The sequence below is a fragment of the Schistocerca gregaria genome, unplaced genomic scaffold (genome assembly GCF_023897955.1).
Source record: "Schistocerca gregaria isolate iqSchGreg1 unplaced genomic scaffold, iqSchGreg1.2 ptg000285l, whole genome shotgun sequence".
NCBI lineage: Eukaryota > Metazoa > Arthropoda > Insecta > Orthoptera > Acrididae > Schistocerca > Schistocerca gregaria.
In genome coordinates, this window is record NW_026061775.1 from 1,100,028 (window position 1) to 1,117,558 (window position 17,531).

The 17,531-nt window shown below is 48.3% G+C and overlaps 4 non-coding genes across 4 annotated transcripts; all 4 read right to left on the reverse strand.

The window, feature by feature from the left end:
- Positions 1-1,219: 1,219 nt before the first annotated feature.
- Trnat-agu (transfer RNA threonine (anticodon AGU)) lies at positions 1,220-1,291 on the reverse strand. Its single transcript has one exon. It is a non-coding gene; the product is annotated as a tRNA-Thr (tRNA).
- Positions 1,292-2,699: 1,408 nt separating this feature from the next.
- Trnat-agu (transfer RNA threonine (anticodon AGU)) lies at positions 2,700-2,771 on the reverse strand. Its single transcript has one exon. It is a non-coding gene; the product is annotated as a tRNA-Thr (tRNA).
- Positions 2,772-9,426: 6,655 nt separating this feature from the next.
- Trnat-agu (transfer RNA threonine (anticodon AGU)) lies at positions 9,427-9,498 on the reverse strand. The gene has a single exon. It is a non-coding gene; the product is annotated as a tRNA-Thr (tRNA).
- Positions 9,499-17,119: 7,621 nt separating this feature from the next.
- Trnat-agu (transfer RNA threonine (anticodon AGU)) lies at positions 17,120-17,191 on the reverse strand. Its single transcript has one exon. It is a non-coding gene; the product is annotated as a tRNA-Thr (tRNA).
- Between the last annotated feature and the right edge of the window lie 340 nt (positions 17,192-17,531).

Genomic DNA, 17,531 nt, shown 5'->3' on the forward strand with positions numbered 1-17,531 from the left:
GACGTAGGCAAAGTTTAAAGTTGCTATTTCCATTACATCACGTTAATCTGAAAAACGGTAAGTTACATCTGCAGAGGAACAAAATTCCGTTCCTCCCGGCGTGGGGCTCGAACCCACGACCCTGCAATTAAGAGCCTTATGCTCTACCGACTGAGCTAGCCGCGCTGCCTCGGTGAATACATGCCGGTTAGCACGTCACACAGTACTCGTTTGGGTTGATTGGTCCCATACAGAACCTCTCCATGTTGCCTAATGTTTTCCTAACGTCACACTCGTCACGTAGTTCACTTTTATTTCATGATAATTTCTGAGAGGTAACAGAATTGCATGACAACCTGCAGAGCTATTTTCGTCAAAATTAACACACATACTTGATGTGACTCATAAGCCGAACGAGTTACTTTCCGACGTTATTTTAGATGTGCAAATGCCAGTCTAAAACACGCGGCGACGGCAATATGCAAACCAATTCGCTAGTTAACACCGGTCTTGTTGTGCGTGTTTCAAGCTCAAGAGCATCTCCAAGCAGAAAATGGTCAACAGCAACATTCACACGGTTTCGTACTGCTCAAGTGCTACACTAAAACGGTATGTTTCTTTTTCAGATCTGAAAAAAAACGACCGTGAGAGGAATCAAACACGCAATCTTCGGATACGAAGTCCGACGCCTTATCCATTAGGCCACACGGTCACTGACAAACAAGTGGAACTTATATACGACTCATCTCAAAACGCTCACACCACTGAAGAGTTGTGTTTTCGTTCTACACATACGCTGCCCCTTGCTCTTTCCCACCCATTTGATACATTCAACCTGCTACGAGACCTACCAAATATAGACTGGGAAACTAGACCACACACTTTGTGCATTCGGAAATGTAAGACAGGGCGTCCCTCGCCGCATTTGCTACGATGGCCATTTGCTACTTCTGCAGAAGTGGCGGCGGCGGCGGCGGCGGCGGCGGCGAAGACGACGACGACGACGACAACGACGACCGCGGAAGGCTCTGAGATATGTGAGAAATACATCTATAAAATATATTTCAGACTGCCCCGTCCTACCTTATGCTGTACCGCTTTGGCAAATGCTTTATCTGCGCCATTCGCCTTAATCACATCTGAGAGTAATTCTTAATAAAACGCCTCTCGCTAATTGTTCGTCATCCCAGATACTGTTTGCTACAAGGCAACGTCGCGCAACTGATATCCAAAATTCGTCTGCCTCCTGTGAGGATGGAACTCACGACCCTTGGTTTACTAGACCAGTGCTCTGCCACTGAGCTAAACAGGCGCGGCCTAGCGGCACTTTTGCGTACTTCATCCTTACGGACGTCTGGATCATCAGACTTCAGCTGACAACACTTCATATTACCGTTTAATATTTGCAGCTATGGCGACCCATTACTGCTTGGCTACACATCTGACACGTAAACGAAGTGCTCTCCAAAAAACACCAATTGCATTTCAGAACATGTCTTTCACACATGTCTACAAACTCACCTTCACCTTCAAATACAGTTTCGTTGCGACTGACGGAGACGTAGGCAAAGTTTAAAGTTGCTATTTCCATTACATCACGTTAATCAGAAAATCGGTAATTTACATCTGCAGAGGAACAAAATTCCGCTCGAACCCACGACCCTGGGATTAAGGGCCTTATGCTCTACCGACTGAGCTAGCCGCGCTGCCTCGGTGAATACATGCCGGTTAGACGTCACACAGAACTCGTTTCGGTTGATTGGTCCCATACAGAACCTCTCCATGTTGCCTAATGTTTTCCTAACGTCACACTGGTCACGTAGTTCACTTTTATTTCATAATCATTTCTGAGAGGTAATAGAATTGCATGACAACCTGCAGAGCTAGTTTCGTCAAAATTAACACACATACTTGATTTGACTCATAAGCCGAACGAGTTACTTTTCGACGTTATTTTAGATGTACAATTGCCAGTCAAAAACACGCGGCGACGGCAATATGCAAACCAATTCGCTAGTTAACACCGGTCTTGTTGTGCGTGTTTCAAGCTCAAGAGCATCTCCAAGCAGAAAATGGTCAACAGCAACATTCACACGGTTTCGTACTGCTCAAGTGCTACACTAAAACGGTATGTTTCTTTTTCAGATCTGGAAAAACACGACCGTAAGAGGAATCAAACACGCAATCTTCGGATACGAAGTGCGACGCCTTATCCATTAGGCCACACGGTCACTGACAAACAAGTGGAACTTATATACGCCTCATCTCAAAACGCTCACACCACTGAGGAGTTGTGTTTTCGTTCTACATAGACGCTGCCCCTTGCTCTTTCCCACCCATTTGATACATTCAACCTGCTACGAGACCTACCAAATATAGACTGGGAAACTAGACCACACACTTTGTGCATTCGGAAATGTAAGGCAGGGCGTCCCTCGCCGCATTTGCTACGATGGCCATTTGCTACTTCTGCAGAAGCGACGACGACGACGACGACCGCGGAAGGCTCTGAGATATGTGAGAAATACATCTATAAAATATATTTCAGACTGCCCCGTCCCACCTTATGCTGTACCGATTTGGCAAATGCTTTATCTGCGCCATTCGCCTTAATCACATCTGAGAGTAATTCTTAATAAAACGACTCTCGCTAATTGTTCGTCATCCCAGATACTGTTTGCTATAAGGCCACGACGCGCAACTGATATCCAAAATTGGTCTGCCTCCTGTGAGGATCGAACTCACGACCCCTGGTTTACTAGACCAGTGCTCTGCCACTAAGCTAAAGAGGCGCGGCCTAGCGGTACTTTTGCGTACTTCATCCTTACGGTCGTCTGGATCATCAGACTTCAGCTGACAACACTTCATATTACCGTCTAATATTTGCAGCTATGGCGACCCATTACTGCTTGGCTACACATCTGACACGTAAACGAAGTGCTCTCCAAATAACACCACTTGCATTTCAGAACATTTCTTTCACACATGTCTACAAAATCACCTTCACCTTCAAATACAGTTTCCTTGCGACTGACGGAGACGTAGGCAAAGTTTAAAGTTGCTATTTCCATTACATCACGTTAATCAGAAAAACGGTAAGTTACATCTGCAGAGGAACAAAATTCCGTTCCTCCCCACGTGGGGCTCGAACCCACGACCCTGGGATTAAGAGCCTTATGCTCTACCGACTGAGCTTTTTTTTTTTTTTATTCACCAGGAACAGGGTAAATGAACAAAAGATCTTTATTGGTACAATCTTAAATCCAAGAAAAATGCCATCCTTCCGGCGAAAATAACACAAGACATGATATTCGTATAAGGTGAGCAAGTTTTTTTAGTATGAACAAGGTGTAGGAAAAAAAACTAGTAATACTGATGGAAGCTAAGAGGTGTAAAGCAATTTACAGTGGAGTGAGGGAAAAGCCAGTGTTTATCTGGTGTAGTGCATAAAAGAAAGGAGGCGTGTGTCCATGCGCCTACTCCACTATGGGTTACAATGTAGAAAGCAGCGCGAGGGGTCTCAGATGTCAGCAGGGGGGTCGGGGGTGCTGTCGGCGTGTGGTACCATCCAACTGAGCGGGGGTGACGTGAAGATCGCGTGTAGGTAATTAGCGAAGAAGGCGCGGTAGCGCGGTCGCTATTCGACTTCGCTGTGGGCAGTTTGTAAGTACTGCCAGAAATCAAGGCGTGATTTGTCGCCATCATTATACATGTAGGTGATGGTCCATCCCTTGACCCATACAATCGCATGATTTTTGGTGGCGGGGAAATAAGTATTCTCAGGACGGATAAAAGTCCATGGGTCAATCGAGTCCGGCGGAACACGGAGGTAACAGGCAACGAACTGTTGGGCAAGTTTCCAGACGTCACTGGTGGCAGCACAAGTCAGTTGATGGACATCGTCATCCATGAGGTGGCACATGGAGCAGAGTGGAGAGTCCTTTAGTCCTATGGCGTGAAGACGATGATTTGTGGCGAATTTTTCATTTGCGACCTGGTACCATGTTGTCCGGACTTTGGAGGGAAGAAAAGGCTGGTGGATGTGACGCCAAACCTTGGGCCACCGCGTGGACGGATGTCGCAGTTCGATATTGTTGCTGGATATGGAACGAAGGAGTGGGGTGTAAAAATCTTTAGGTCGAGGAGAACGCATGGTCGGTAGGTGTGTGTGAGCATAACTGAAGTCGACGATGAAATCAGAAATGTGCGTCAGATGGTGCTTGATGTGTCCGACTGGTACTGGTGGTGTTATGGTCGCGGGCACAAGAATTTCCAGCAAGCTGCGCGTAAGGGAGGTGCCCCCGTACCACTGCTTGTGCATGGTGGACATGTACAAGGACGCCGCGCGGAGTCGCACATTGACAAGACCGAGGCCACCCGCTCGCGGGGGAAGGGTGAGCGTGTCGTAGCGGACCTTAAAGAGCGTACCAGCCGTAAGGAAGTATCCGAAGGCAGCCTGGAGGCTACGTCCAATAGTTGATGGCAGCGGGAGGACCTGTGCAATGTGGACCATTCTGGACGCCACATGTTGATTGAGGTATTGGACACGTTGTAAAGAATCGAGTCGTCGGAGAAGATTTTGTCGCACCGTCGTGCGGATGGTTTGAAGAGCACGCCGAAAATTGATGGCAGCGGAGCGGCGCACGGTGGAGGTGAAAATGATACCAAGGTATCGTAGTTTCTGTACACACGGAAGAGGTGCTAAGTCGTCGTGTGAGAGGCCGCGTCCAAAGGGCATCGCCGCGGATTTAGTCACATTCATGTTACTGCCCGCTGCAGTGCCGTACGTTGATATCAAATCAAGTACCGTGTGTGTTTCACTCCGTGAGCGGATCAAGAGGAGGAGGTCGTCCGCATACGCACGACATCGAAAACTGTGCTGTCGCAAAGTGAGACCAGAAAGGTGGCTCGTCAGACTCCCGATGAGCGGCTCCAGGCCTATGGCATAGAGTAGGGTCGAAAGTGGGCAGCCTTGCCGTACGGAACGTCGGATCGCCACTGGTCCCGCCACACGGCCATTAACCTGAATCAGCGATTTGGCGGTGCCGTACAGGCGCCGGATTACGTCGATAAAGGCTGGTGGAAAACCCATGCGGTTCATCACGGAGAACAGAAAAGGATGCCGCACTTTGTCGAATGCGCTGTCAAAATCAATGGCAACCACGGCGGCGCGGAGTCTGCACGTCGCTGCCAGTGCAATTAAATCGCGACATTCTCCTGTGGCCGTTTGTATATTAACTGAGCCGCCCGGAGTTGTCTGTTCCGGGGATAGAATGGTAGGCAGGACCTTGCGGCATCGCGTTGCCAGGAGGCGTGTAAAAATTTTACAGTCTGCGTTAAGCAGAGTCAGGGGACGGTAATGTGCTGTCGTCACACCTGGTGTCGGTTTGTGGATGGGTATAATAATTCCCGTGACGAAGGACGGCGGTACGCCGTTCCTCATCGTCAGCAGTTCATGAAACATCGTTGTCCACCGTGACGCCATTAGTGTGAAGAAAGCGCGATAAAATTCTATCGGCAATCCGTCGACGCCAGGTGACTTATTCAGAGCACCTTTTTTGATTGCATCGTGGATTTCGTCACGCGTAATGGGCTCCATCAGCTCATCCGCTTCGTCGCTGGTGAGGGTGCGAGTTACGTGTGGTAACACAGACTCCTCAGCGTGGTTGTTGGTAGTCTCCTCCTGGTACATTGTGCGGTAGTGGTCAACAAAGGCACTGACGATTTCGGCCTGGCAAGTGACGTGCTGGCCGCGACAGGTTGTGATCTCGGTGATGAGTTGTTGTCGCCGATGTTTCCTATCGGAGGCGATATGGTGCATGGTCGGATGTTCCTGTTCCGCCGAATCTTGATATCGGGTTCGCACCATAGCCCCCTGCAGTCGACGGCGTGTCAAAGTTACAATTTGGGTCTTAATCCTGCTGCGTTCCCTCTGGGTGTCGGGTGTGGGCGGTTGGGCGTCCAGGTCGCGGAGAACGGCGTAGAAATAGTCGGTAGTGTGCCGGCGCCACATAGCAACTTCCTTTCCATACTGTATCAAAGTACGTCGAATGGCAGGTTTGGCATATTCCAGCCACCAGGTCAAGGTCGTGCAGTATTTAGGTAAGCGACGTTCACAGGTGGCCCATGTCTCGGTGACACGTTGAAGACATTCGGGATCATGAAGATGGGAGGTGTTTAGCTTCCACCGTGCACGACTACGCCAGACCACTTGCTTGGGGAAGAGAATGTTGCAGATGTAGGCACAGTGGTCCGAAAAGGCCAGGGGCTAAAGTTCTGCACCTTGGACTGCAGGTGTTAGTTCCCGAGAGACGTAAATTCTGTCCAGGCGGCTCGCGGAGTGACTCGTCTGGTAATTATGTCCAGGGGCGTCGCCGTGTTGAACTTCCCAAGTGTCGCGGAGCAACAGATCTCGGACGACAAGACGCAGTTCTTGACAGGTGTTGTAGTGGGGCACTTGATCTTTAGGGTGCAAGACACAATTAAAATCACCCCCAAACAAGTAATGGTCGCAGCGTCCAAGAAACAGAGGAGCGATTTCTTCTGAATAGAAGAGTGCCCTGTCGCGTCTGCGGGTGGAGCCCGACGGAGCGTAAATGTTGACGATACGCGTCCCCATGACGGTGACGGCCATGCCTCTGGCAGATGGAAGGTATGTGATATCGGCCACTGGAATGCCTTCTCTGGCGTAGATGGCTACGCCGCGTCCCAGGTGGTCACCAGGAGAAGGATAAGTGTTATATCCCGCGACGTCTGGAAGTGTGGCCAAGTGTACTTCCTGTAGTAGTGCTATATCGACGTCTGACGCCCATATCATCTCTCGCAGCAGTTGAAGTTTCACGGGTGAGCTGATGGTGTTAGTGTTGATCGTCGCTATTCGGTAGGTTTGGAGCCGTCCCCCGCCGTGAAGGGGAACTCCACCGGCGGAGGATGAAGAGGGGCGAGGCAACGGCGAGTCGTGCCGTGCGCCACCTGATGGCGTTATCAGCGGCGTAACGATGCTTCCGTCTGGGGTAACTCTGTCCCCAGCGTGTGGTCCGGGTCCTCATCGACGTCCTCACTCCACACCATTGAGGGCGCTGTCGTTGTGATGGTCGTACGTTCCACTTCGGTCGTAGAGGCGGAGGACGTCTCGGCGGCAGTAGCATCGGTGGAGTCCATTGGTTCAGGAGCACCTGAGCGAGCCAGTAGAGTTGGCATCGAAACATCCACAGTCGGCGTCATGTTGTCGTCATTCGTATCGTCGTGTAGGTTCTCTGAGGCCTCGTCGTGTCGGACGGCCTCTGGAGCATCAGGGGGAGGTGATCCGTCTCGTTCCGAGACCGTACGACGCCTCCTCTTGCGCCTCTTAGGTGAACGTTGTTTGCGGGTTCGTCCCTCTATGTCGGAAGACGGAAGGGAGTCGCGTCGCTCTGAGAGGAAGGCCGTCGCGGGAACGTCAAATGAAGGGGTGTCCATATGTTCAGGCTGGTGGGTGTCGGAAGTCGTCGCTGTTGGTAATGGCGCCGTAGTAGCGTCTGGCTTTGAGCGCGACGTGTCGGCCCCGGCGGTATCCATAGCAGCTGGAAGGGTCACCGGTACGTGGTCCGATGAGCGGCGGCCGGTGGGAGGAGAAGAGAGCGCCGATGCGTAGGTGATCGGTAAAATCGTCGTCGGAGCCGTAGGTGCCACGGTAGCGCCTGGCAATTGGGTGATCCGTCGCTGAAGACACTCAGATCTGAGGTGGCCTTCTTTTCCGCACCCGGAACAGGTCTTGGGTTGGCCGTCGTATATGACAACCGAGCGGCACCCGCTAATTTGCAGGTAAGATGGCACGTGGCGATGGAGGTCGTTGGTGATCTGCCGTACACCGTTAAGAACGGGGTACGTTTGGAATTGCGCCCAGCGTTCGGCAGTGTGGCCATGTACAGTACCATAGGGGCGGAAAGCCGCGATAACGTCCTCCGCCGGTAGCTCGAACGGGAGATCGAAAACTCGTATAGTGCGCATTCCTAAGCCGGCATGGTCGACAGTGACCGCTCCGACATTGCCGTCGGCGTGGCAAAAGCGTAATCCATGGTTAGTGTCACGAAGTATTCTTTCACACACCGCGTCGTTGACAACTTTCACGTACACAGTACTGCTTAATATGGACAAATGGATGCCCAAGATGTCGGAAGCTGGGATCTAACCAACGTCGCGTAGGAAGCGTTCCACTTCCAAGGCCTTTGGTCGTGCGTATTCGTTGCAGAAGTTGAATCGTAAAGTTGATTTTCGAAAACGATTGGCCATGGCTCTAGTGCACGTAAGCGACACGTAAGTGACGGCCGCTGAAATGTAAACAACAGCGAGCGCGCGCGCTCCGCAGGCGGAAACAACAACACGTCCGCACTGCACGGCGGCGAAAGGCGGACTGCAGCTAGCCGCGCTGCCTCGGTGAATATATGCCGGTTAGCACGTCACACAGTACTCGTTTGGGTTGATTGGTCCCATACAGAACGTCTCCATGTTGCCTAATGTTTTCCTAACGTCACACTCGTCACGTAGTTCACTTTTATTTCATAATCATTTCTGAGAGGTAACAGAATTGCATGACAACCTGCAGAGCTAGTTTCGTCAAAATTAACACACATACTTGATGTGACTCATAAGCCGAACGAGTTACTTTCCGACGTTATTTTAGATGTGCAAGTGCCAGTCAAAAACACGCGGCGACGGCAATATGCAAACCAATTCGCTAGTTAGCACCAGTGTTGTTGTGCGTATTTCAAGCTCAACAGCATCTCCAAGCAGAAAATGGTCAACAGCAACATTCACACGGTTTCGTACTGCTCATGTTCTACACTAAAACGGTATGTTTCTTTTTCAGATCTGGAAAAACACGACCGTGATAGGAATCAAACACGCAGTCTTCGGATACGAAGTCCGACGCCTTATCCATTAGGCCACACGGTCACTGACAAACAAGTGGAACTTATATACGACTCATCTCAAAACGCTCACACCACTGAGGAGTTGTGTTTTCGTTCTACACAGACGCTGCCCCTTGCTCTTTCCCGCCCATTTGATACATTCAACCTGCTACGAGACCTACCAAATATAGACTGCGAAATTAAAGCGCACACTTTGTGCATTCGGAAATGTAAGGCAGGGCGTCCCTCGCCGCATTTGCTACGATGGCCATTTGATACTTCTGCAGAAGTGGCGGCGGCGATGACGACGACGACGACGACGACGACGACGACCGCGGAAGGCTCTGAGATATGTGAGAAATACATCTATAAAATATATTTCAGACTGCCCTGTCCCACCTTATGCTGTACCGCTTTGGCAAATGCATTATCTGCGCCATTCGCCTTAATCACATCTGAGAGTAATTCTTAATAAAACGCCTCTCGCTAATTGTTCGTCATCCCAGATACTGTTTGCTATAAGGCCACGACGCGCAACTGATATCCAAAATTCGTCTGCCACCTGTGAGGATCGAACTCACGACCCCTGGTTTACTAGACCAGTGCTCTGCCACTGAGCTAAAGAGGCGCGGCCTAGTGGTACTTTTGCGTACTTCATCCTTACGGTCGTCAGGTTCATCAGACTTCAGCTGACAACACTTCATATTACCGTCTAATATTTGCAGCTATGGCGACCCATTACTGCTTGGCTACACATCTGACACGTAAACGAAGTGCTCTCCAAATAACACCACTTGCATTTCAGAACATGTCTTTCACACATGTCTACAAAATCACCTTCACCTTCAAATACAGTCTCCTTGCGACTGACGGAGACGTAGGCAAAGTTTAAAGTTGCTATTTCCATTACATCACGTTAATCAGAAAAACGGTAAGTTACATCTGCAAAAGCACAAAATTCCGTTCCTCCCCGCGTGGGGCTCGAACCCACGACCCTGTAATTAAGAGCCTTATGCTCTACCGACTGAGCTAGCCGCGCTGCCTCGGTGAATCTATGCCGGTTAGCACGTCACACAGTACTCGTTTGGGTTGATTGGTCCCATACAGAACGTCTCCATGTTGCCTAATGTTTCCCTAACGTCATACTCGTCACGTAGTTCACTTTTATTTCATAATCATTTCTGAGAGGTAACAGAATTGCATGACAACCTGCAGAGCTAGTTTCGTCAAAATTAACACACATACTTGATGTGACTCATAAGCCGAACAAGTTACTATCCGACGTTATTTTAGATGTGCAAGTGCCAGTCAAAAACACGCGGCGACGGCAATATGCAAACCAATTCGCTAGTTAACACCGGTCTTGTTGTGTGTGTTTCAAGCTCAAGAGCATCTCCAAGCAGAAAATGGTCAACAGCAACATTCACACGGTTTCGTACTGCTCAAGTGCTACACTAAAACGGTATGTTTCTTTTTCAGATCTGGAAAAACACGACCGTGAGAGGAATCAAACACGCAATCTTCGGATACGAAGTCCGACGCCTTATCCATTAGGCCACACGGTCACTGACAAACAAGTGGAACTTATATACGACTCATCTCAAAACGCTCACACCACTGAGGATTTGTGTTTTCGTTCTACACAGACGCTGCCCCTTGCTCTCACGATCCCTGGTTGACTAGACCAGTGCTCTGCCACTTTTTTTTACTTTTTTTTCGTTTTTTTTTTTTAGGGCCTCCTTCCTCCCCTTCAGCCCCGCCTTGCGCTCGCCATAAATCGCCTTCGTCGGCGTCGGCTTCATCTGCCATGTTTTCTGAATTACTTATTCTTCTGAACTATTCCAATGTCCAAACCAAAGATATTTTTAAACCTAATGCATAGTCCCGCAATGGTGACAAAGTAGAATTTTTTTTTGTGCGTGTGTTGTATTCCATTTTCAGAGATTTGTCCTAGGCCTTCACGGCTACTGTAGCGGCGAGAGGGCCCACGAAGTCCCCACCGTACTTCACCCCAGGCAGCAATCCCCTACTTCTGGTCTGCAACACTCTTTCTGTTGTTTGTTGTTCTTTTTAGTGCTTTCGTTGTGTTGTTGGTTTTTTAATCAACTTTTATAATTGTTTATTTTTTATTATAATTTATTTATTTATTTTTTTTTGTTTTTTTTAATAGAAAATGAAACAAGGAACTCTGGTCCTCTAGAAAAACAGAAGAAAATAAACTAGTCCTTGTCGTAACACTGTTCAGTATGCGTCACTGTGACATTTGAAGAAGAAAAGAAAAAAAAACAAAGCAATGTAGAATGAAGGAAAGAAAAAAAATACTTCTTTCATCGAAGAACGACTTCTAAAAAATTCGCATATCGTTTCCTGTAATGTCTCGTCTGTGAAAGTATGTGAAACTGTAATGCCAGGTAAAGACAGAACGCCGCCTCACTCTTGGGTTCTTGCGTCTGTAAATAATGAACATAATGACCCTTCAACCAATTGACAGAGTTCCGTTTGGTGTTCGGGTACGGCACTGAATACGGATACAGGAAATCTTCAGGTTTAATACAAAGCTGGGAAGTCTTCATAATCGTAGCCAGTTTTGGGCGAGTGCATGGCCAAACTGCTTGGACAGTGGTGCACAGAAAACGATGTTCATCAGTATCAGGCAAGTTGCACGTAAGGCACAAGGGTGAATCAGCCAAATGTAGAGCATAAAGTCGTGAATTGGTACTTATTTTACGGTTCACGACCCTGTACCAAGAGGCTTTCACTGACGTTGGTAAATCACGGCTATGTATGTTTTTCCATATCACTGGCCAGCGATGATTGGGGTATTTGTGTTCGATGTTGTTCCTGTTCTTGGTTGCCAGTAGTTTATTATAAAATAACTTCACCACGGAAAGCTCATTTTCTGGGAGAGTTGACCGTACGTGACTTAACTCAATGAAAAAGCTCTTAAAGTGAGTCAGCGCAGGCGGAATATGTTGAACAGAGTCGGGAGGCTGCAGGCAGGCCGGCGCTATTTCAGTTAACAAGTGAGCCGTTAGACTGTTCGGTAACGACCTCCACCGTTTGTAGGTGGTGCATACGTACAAAGCTCGTGACTTGGAACGAACATCTGTTAAATTTAAGCCTCCATCGGTCGTGGAGAGAGTGAGCGTATCGTACTTGACTTTAAAAATGTGTCCACGTGTGACAAAATGGCCTAGAGCGGACATCATACGCTTCGCTGTCTCCTGTGGCATGGGCAGTACTTGTGCAACGTAGTTAATCTTTGAGGTGAGGTAGACATTAGCGAAGGTGACTTTCTGCAGTTCATCAAGGCTCCTTAGGTAGTGGGTCTGCATGCAAGCACGCATACTTGCCAGGAGATTCCTATAGTTCACCGCAATTGTGTGCTGTATGTTGCTCCTGTACTCAATACCAAGGCATTTCATTTTAGAAAGTAGTTGCAACTGACCGTGATGGTGCAGCGAGATGCCGCGTCCTATGTTCATAATGCCAGATTTCCTGGCATTCAACTTCGCACCCGCAACAAGTTCGTAGTTTTTGACGATCTGAAGGGCTTCCTCGACTTCACCTTCGTCCATGACCAAAAATCCGACGTCATCCGCATATGCAGTACAAACAATCTTAATGCCGTGGATGGTTAATCCTTGTAGACGCTGTGTCAAGGTGACAAGCAAAGGCTCAATGGCAATGGCAAACAAGGCCATTGACATAGGGAATCCCTGTCGCACTGAATTAGTAATATTAATCGATGCGCTCAGCTGGCCATTCACCATGAGTCGAGTTACTCCTTTACGAAGGAGCTCATGTATAAGATTAATAAAACGTAGTGGAAATCCCATGGCATGCATCGTCCGGATGAGAAACTGATGGTTGACTCTGTCGAATGCCTTTGAAAAGTCAAGGGAAACTAGCGCACACCGTATCTTGCACGCATCGGCAATGGCTATGATGTCCCTGTATTGAGACAAATTTTGGAAGATCATCCTACCGACACCTACACTGGTCTGGTACTGACCAACGACAGTATTCATCAACATTTTCAATCTATTAGAAATAATACGTACTAAAATTTTGTAGTCACTGTTCAGTAAAGTAAGCGGCCGAAAATCGTCAACAGAACTGCACATTGGGCGTTTAGGGATTAAAACCACGATGCCTTCCACGAGAGCCTGAGGAACATTAAAATCAGGCCGTAAAATTTCATTAAACATACTCAACAACTTGGGCTTCAATTTGTCGCAGAAAGTAAGATAAAATTCGGCAGTGAGACCGTCGGGTCCCGGTGATTTATTTTTCGGACTTCGTGATAGCGCAGAATCCAATTCGTCTTCATCAATTTCTCGCATGAGAGTTTCGACTTCAGCAGCACCCAAAGTCCTTTGCAAGTTATTGAGTAATTCATCGTGAGTTCCATCGTCGGTATGTGTCGTTGCCAGCAGATCTGCCAGGTGATTGTGAAGTGCGTTCCGTATGTCTTGTTGCCGCGTGAGCGCAACGCCTTCACTCAACTGAAGACGAGTTATTAATCTCCGCCGCCCCATCTTATTTTCACGAATGACGTGAAACATGGATGTCATTTCGTCGTCTATCACATTCTGGGGCCTGGACCTTATTTGAAAGCCTTCTGCCTGCTGCCGCTGAAGTTTTAATAATTTTGCCTTAATTTTTTTAATCTGCATAAAATTTTCAGGTACAGTCACATCGGACTGGTAGAGCTCCCTGAGACAAGTAAAATAAAACTCAGACGTTTGCCGTTGCCACCAGGATTTGTCCCTAGCGTAACGTTTAAACATTTTTGATAAAGTTGGTTTGGCATGTGTTATCCACCATTCAGTAACGGAGGCATACTGTGCAACCCGTCGTTCACATGCCTCCCATGTTTCGTTAAAGACATGGTGACAGTCAACATCGTTAAGGAGAGCATTGTTAAGTTTCCAGAAACCTCTGCCGCGAAATGTGCCTTGCTTGACCATGTTAACAGTACAAATATATGCGGCATGATCGGAAAAAATTGTGGGCCAAACTTCGGAATGGAGGACTTGAGTCTTCATACACGCCGACACATAGATTCTGTCTAGCCGGCTTGCAGAGTGGTTCGTGACATGAGTGAACCCAGGTGCCGCTCCGTGCGTATGCTCCCATGTGTCAATGAGGTTCATTTCTTGGACGATACGTTCTAGTTCTCCAGATTTGTTAAAATTAGGCGTCTGGTCTTTTGGACTTAAGACACAATTGAAGTCACCCGCAAAAATTATACGATCGTAGGTTCCCCTAAAAAGTGGGACTATGGCGCTTGTGAAGAACTCAGCCCTAGCACGCCTATTGCTACTGCCGGACGGGGCGTAAACATTGATTATGCGTGTCCGATGGAAAGTGACAGCGATCCCTCTATGATCAGGCAGTTTTTCTGCGTCGGTCGCTACAATCCCGTCTTTTAACAGAATCGCTGTCCCTAAATTCGAACCGCTCCCGGAATTGGAGAGAGTAGTATAACCAGTTATTCGGTCAAGTTCAATCGCAGCGACTTCTTGAAGTAACATTATATCGATATCCGCTGCGTATACAAAATCTTGTAAATTACGGATCCGCCAGTACGACTGTATCTTATCGATGTTTAACGTGGCAATTTTATAGGCTTGGGGCTCGTTCATGGGAGAAGGCACATACTATTAATTAAACAGTCTTAGAAGGATGGCTAACGAAATTGAGGCCAAGCGCGTCAGTCGGAGTTCCTGTAGTTCCCGGTACGGTTGGTGTATGCTGCTCTGTGGGGGGTGCCGAAGATTCCGTCTCAATGGTCCGCATGACAGCCGCATCATTGCTCGCATCCAATACTTCCATTTCCTGTGCCCAATTCCCAGTGAGAGTGGCCTCTGACAAAAGCGATCCTGCGTTTCCTTGAGCGTGGGTATACGGCAAAACGACTCTACTCGAGGTATCACTATCTTCCACCCGTCGTGGATTCACAGGGGGAGACACTACAGGATCAATGTCCATTCGACCAGACGCAGGGAGACCAACTGCAGAGGGTTCAGAAGTGTTCTGACTCATTTGGCTGCTTATTCGTTTCGCTCTTTCGCGGAGCTGTGGGGCGAGCTGATTGGCTCCTTGATGTGCAAGTCTCCGCTTCTTTTTGGAAGGCTTCCTGTTAGGGTTCGCGGTATCATCAACATCCGAAGTGGACTGTTGACTCTGGGGTTGATCCGCCGGGAACACAGCGTCTGCTTCATCCTCAGTACCAGTGGCATCAACCACTGGGGAGTCATCCGTCGTTACCTCCATCTCTGAGTGTGGTAGCGGCGGTGCCGCGTCAGCACTCGGTTCTTCGACGTTATCGGCCAAAACATCATTCAAACGAGGGGCATCTACAGGCGGGATCGCGGGTGGAAGACCAGAAGCCGCGGCAGCGTATGTCAGTGACAGTGCCGTCGTCACAGGGGGGCTAGCGGCTTCACCGACAGGTATCTGCGTCACGCGTCTTTGTATACATTCAGAGCGCACGTGGCCGGGCGCACCACAGCCGGCACACGTTTTTGGCTGCCCATCATATATGACAATTCCGCGATGTCCACCTATGTAAATATATGAAGGTATGTGCTTCTGTAGATCGATCTTAACCTGCCTGACGCCGTTAAGCACCGGAAATTTGTGGGCTTTGGACCAACGCTCCGCAAAATTGTTAATGACCCTCCCGTAAGGTGTTAATGCAGAATTTATTTGCGCGGCTGATATTTCAAACGGGAGTTCGAAAATACGTGCCGTTCGGAAGCCCAGTCCAGCATGCGTAATGCTGACGTCACTGACGGTACCATCTCTATGTTTAAACTTCAGTACACCTCCACTGGACTCGACAATTCTATCACACATTTCAGAGGACGTTAATTTCACATAAACAACACTAGTCACGATAGAGAAATTTATCCCTACAATGTCATCAAAAGTAATCTTAGCTGTTTCCTCTAACCATGCTTCAACTTCAAACGAATTTGGTTTCGAAAAGTTCCTATCAAAGGTAAACTTCAAGGTATCTTTCCTGTTAGTCGGATTCAGAATTCCATATCAGATCCTACAGAACGGAACGAATACTAATAAGCAGACGCTGTAAGCACGCGACTCACCGCCTGACGTAAACACTTCCTGCCACAGCGCGCTGGCCCTGGAGGTCCGCTCACCACCGCTGCCGCAGGCAGACTGCCGACTGAGCTAGCCGCGCTGCCTCGGTGAATACATGCCGGTTAGCACGTCACACAGTACTCGTTTGGGTTGATTGGTCCCATGCAGAACCTCTCCATGTTGCCTAATGTTTTCCTAACGGCACACTCGTCACGTAGTTCACTTTTATTTCATAATCATTTCTGAGAGGTAACAGAATTGCATGACAACCTGCAGAGCTAGTTTCGTCAAAATTAACACACATACTTGATGTGACTCATAAGCCGAACGAGTTACTTTCCGACGTTATTTTAGATGTGCAAGTGCCAGTCAAAAACACGCGGCGGCGGCAATATGCAAACCAATTCGCTAGTTAACACCGGTCTTGTTGTGCGTGTTTCAAGCTCAAGAGCATCTCCAAGCAGAAAATGGTCAACAGCAACATTCACACGGTTTCGTACTGCTCAAGTGCTAAACTAAAACAGTATGTTTCTTTTTCAGATCTGGAAAAACACGACCGTGAGAGGAATCAAACACTCAATCTTCGAATACGAAGTCCTACGAATTATCCATTAGGTCACACGGTCACTGACAAACAAGTGGAACTTATATACGACTCATCTCAAAACGCTCACACCACTGAGGAGTTGTGTTTTCGTTCTACACAGACGCTGCCCCTTGCTCTTTCACACCCATTTGATACACTCAACCTGCTACGAGGCGTACCAAATATAGACTGGGAAACTAAACCACACACTTTGTGCATTCGGAAATGTAGGGCAGGGCGTCCCTCGCCGCATTTGCTACGATGGCCATTTGCTACTTCGGCAGAAGTGGCGGCGACGACGACGACGACGACGACGACGACGACGACAGCGGAAGGCTCCGAGATATGTGAGAAATACATCTATAAAATATATTTCAGACTGCCCCGTCCCACCTTATGCTGTACCGCTTTGGCAAATGCTTTATCTGCGCCATTCGCCTTAATCACATCTGAGAGTAATTCTTAATAAAACGCCTCTTGCTAATTGTTCGTCATCCCAGATACTGTTTGCTATAAGGCCACGACGCGCAACTGATATCCAAAATCCATCTGCCTCCTGTGAGGATCGAACTCACGACCCCTGGTTTACTAGACCAGTGCTCTGCCACTGAGCTAAAGAGGCGCAGCCTAGCGGTACTTTTGCGTACTTCACCCTTACGGTCGTCTCTATCATCAGACTTCAGCTGACAACACTTCATATTACCGTCTAATATTTGCAGCTATGGCGACCCATTATTGCTTGGCTACACATCTGACATGTAAACCTAGTGCTCTCCAAATAACACCACTTGCATTTCAGAACATGTCTTTCACACATGTCTACAAAATCACCTTCACCTTAAAATACAGTTTCCTTGCGACTGACGGAGACGTAGGCAAAGTTTAAAGTTGCTATTTCCATTACATCACGTTAATCAGAATAACGGTAAGTTACATCAGTAGAGGAACAAAATTCCGTTCCT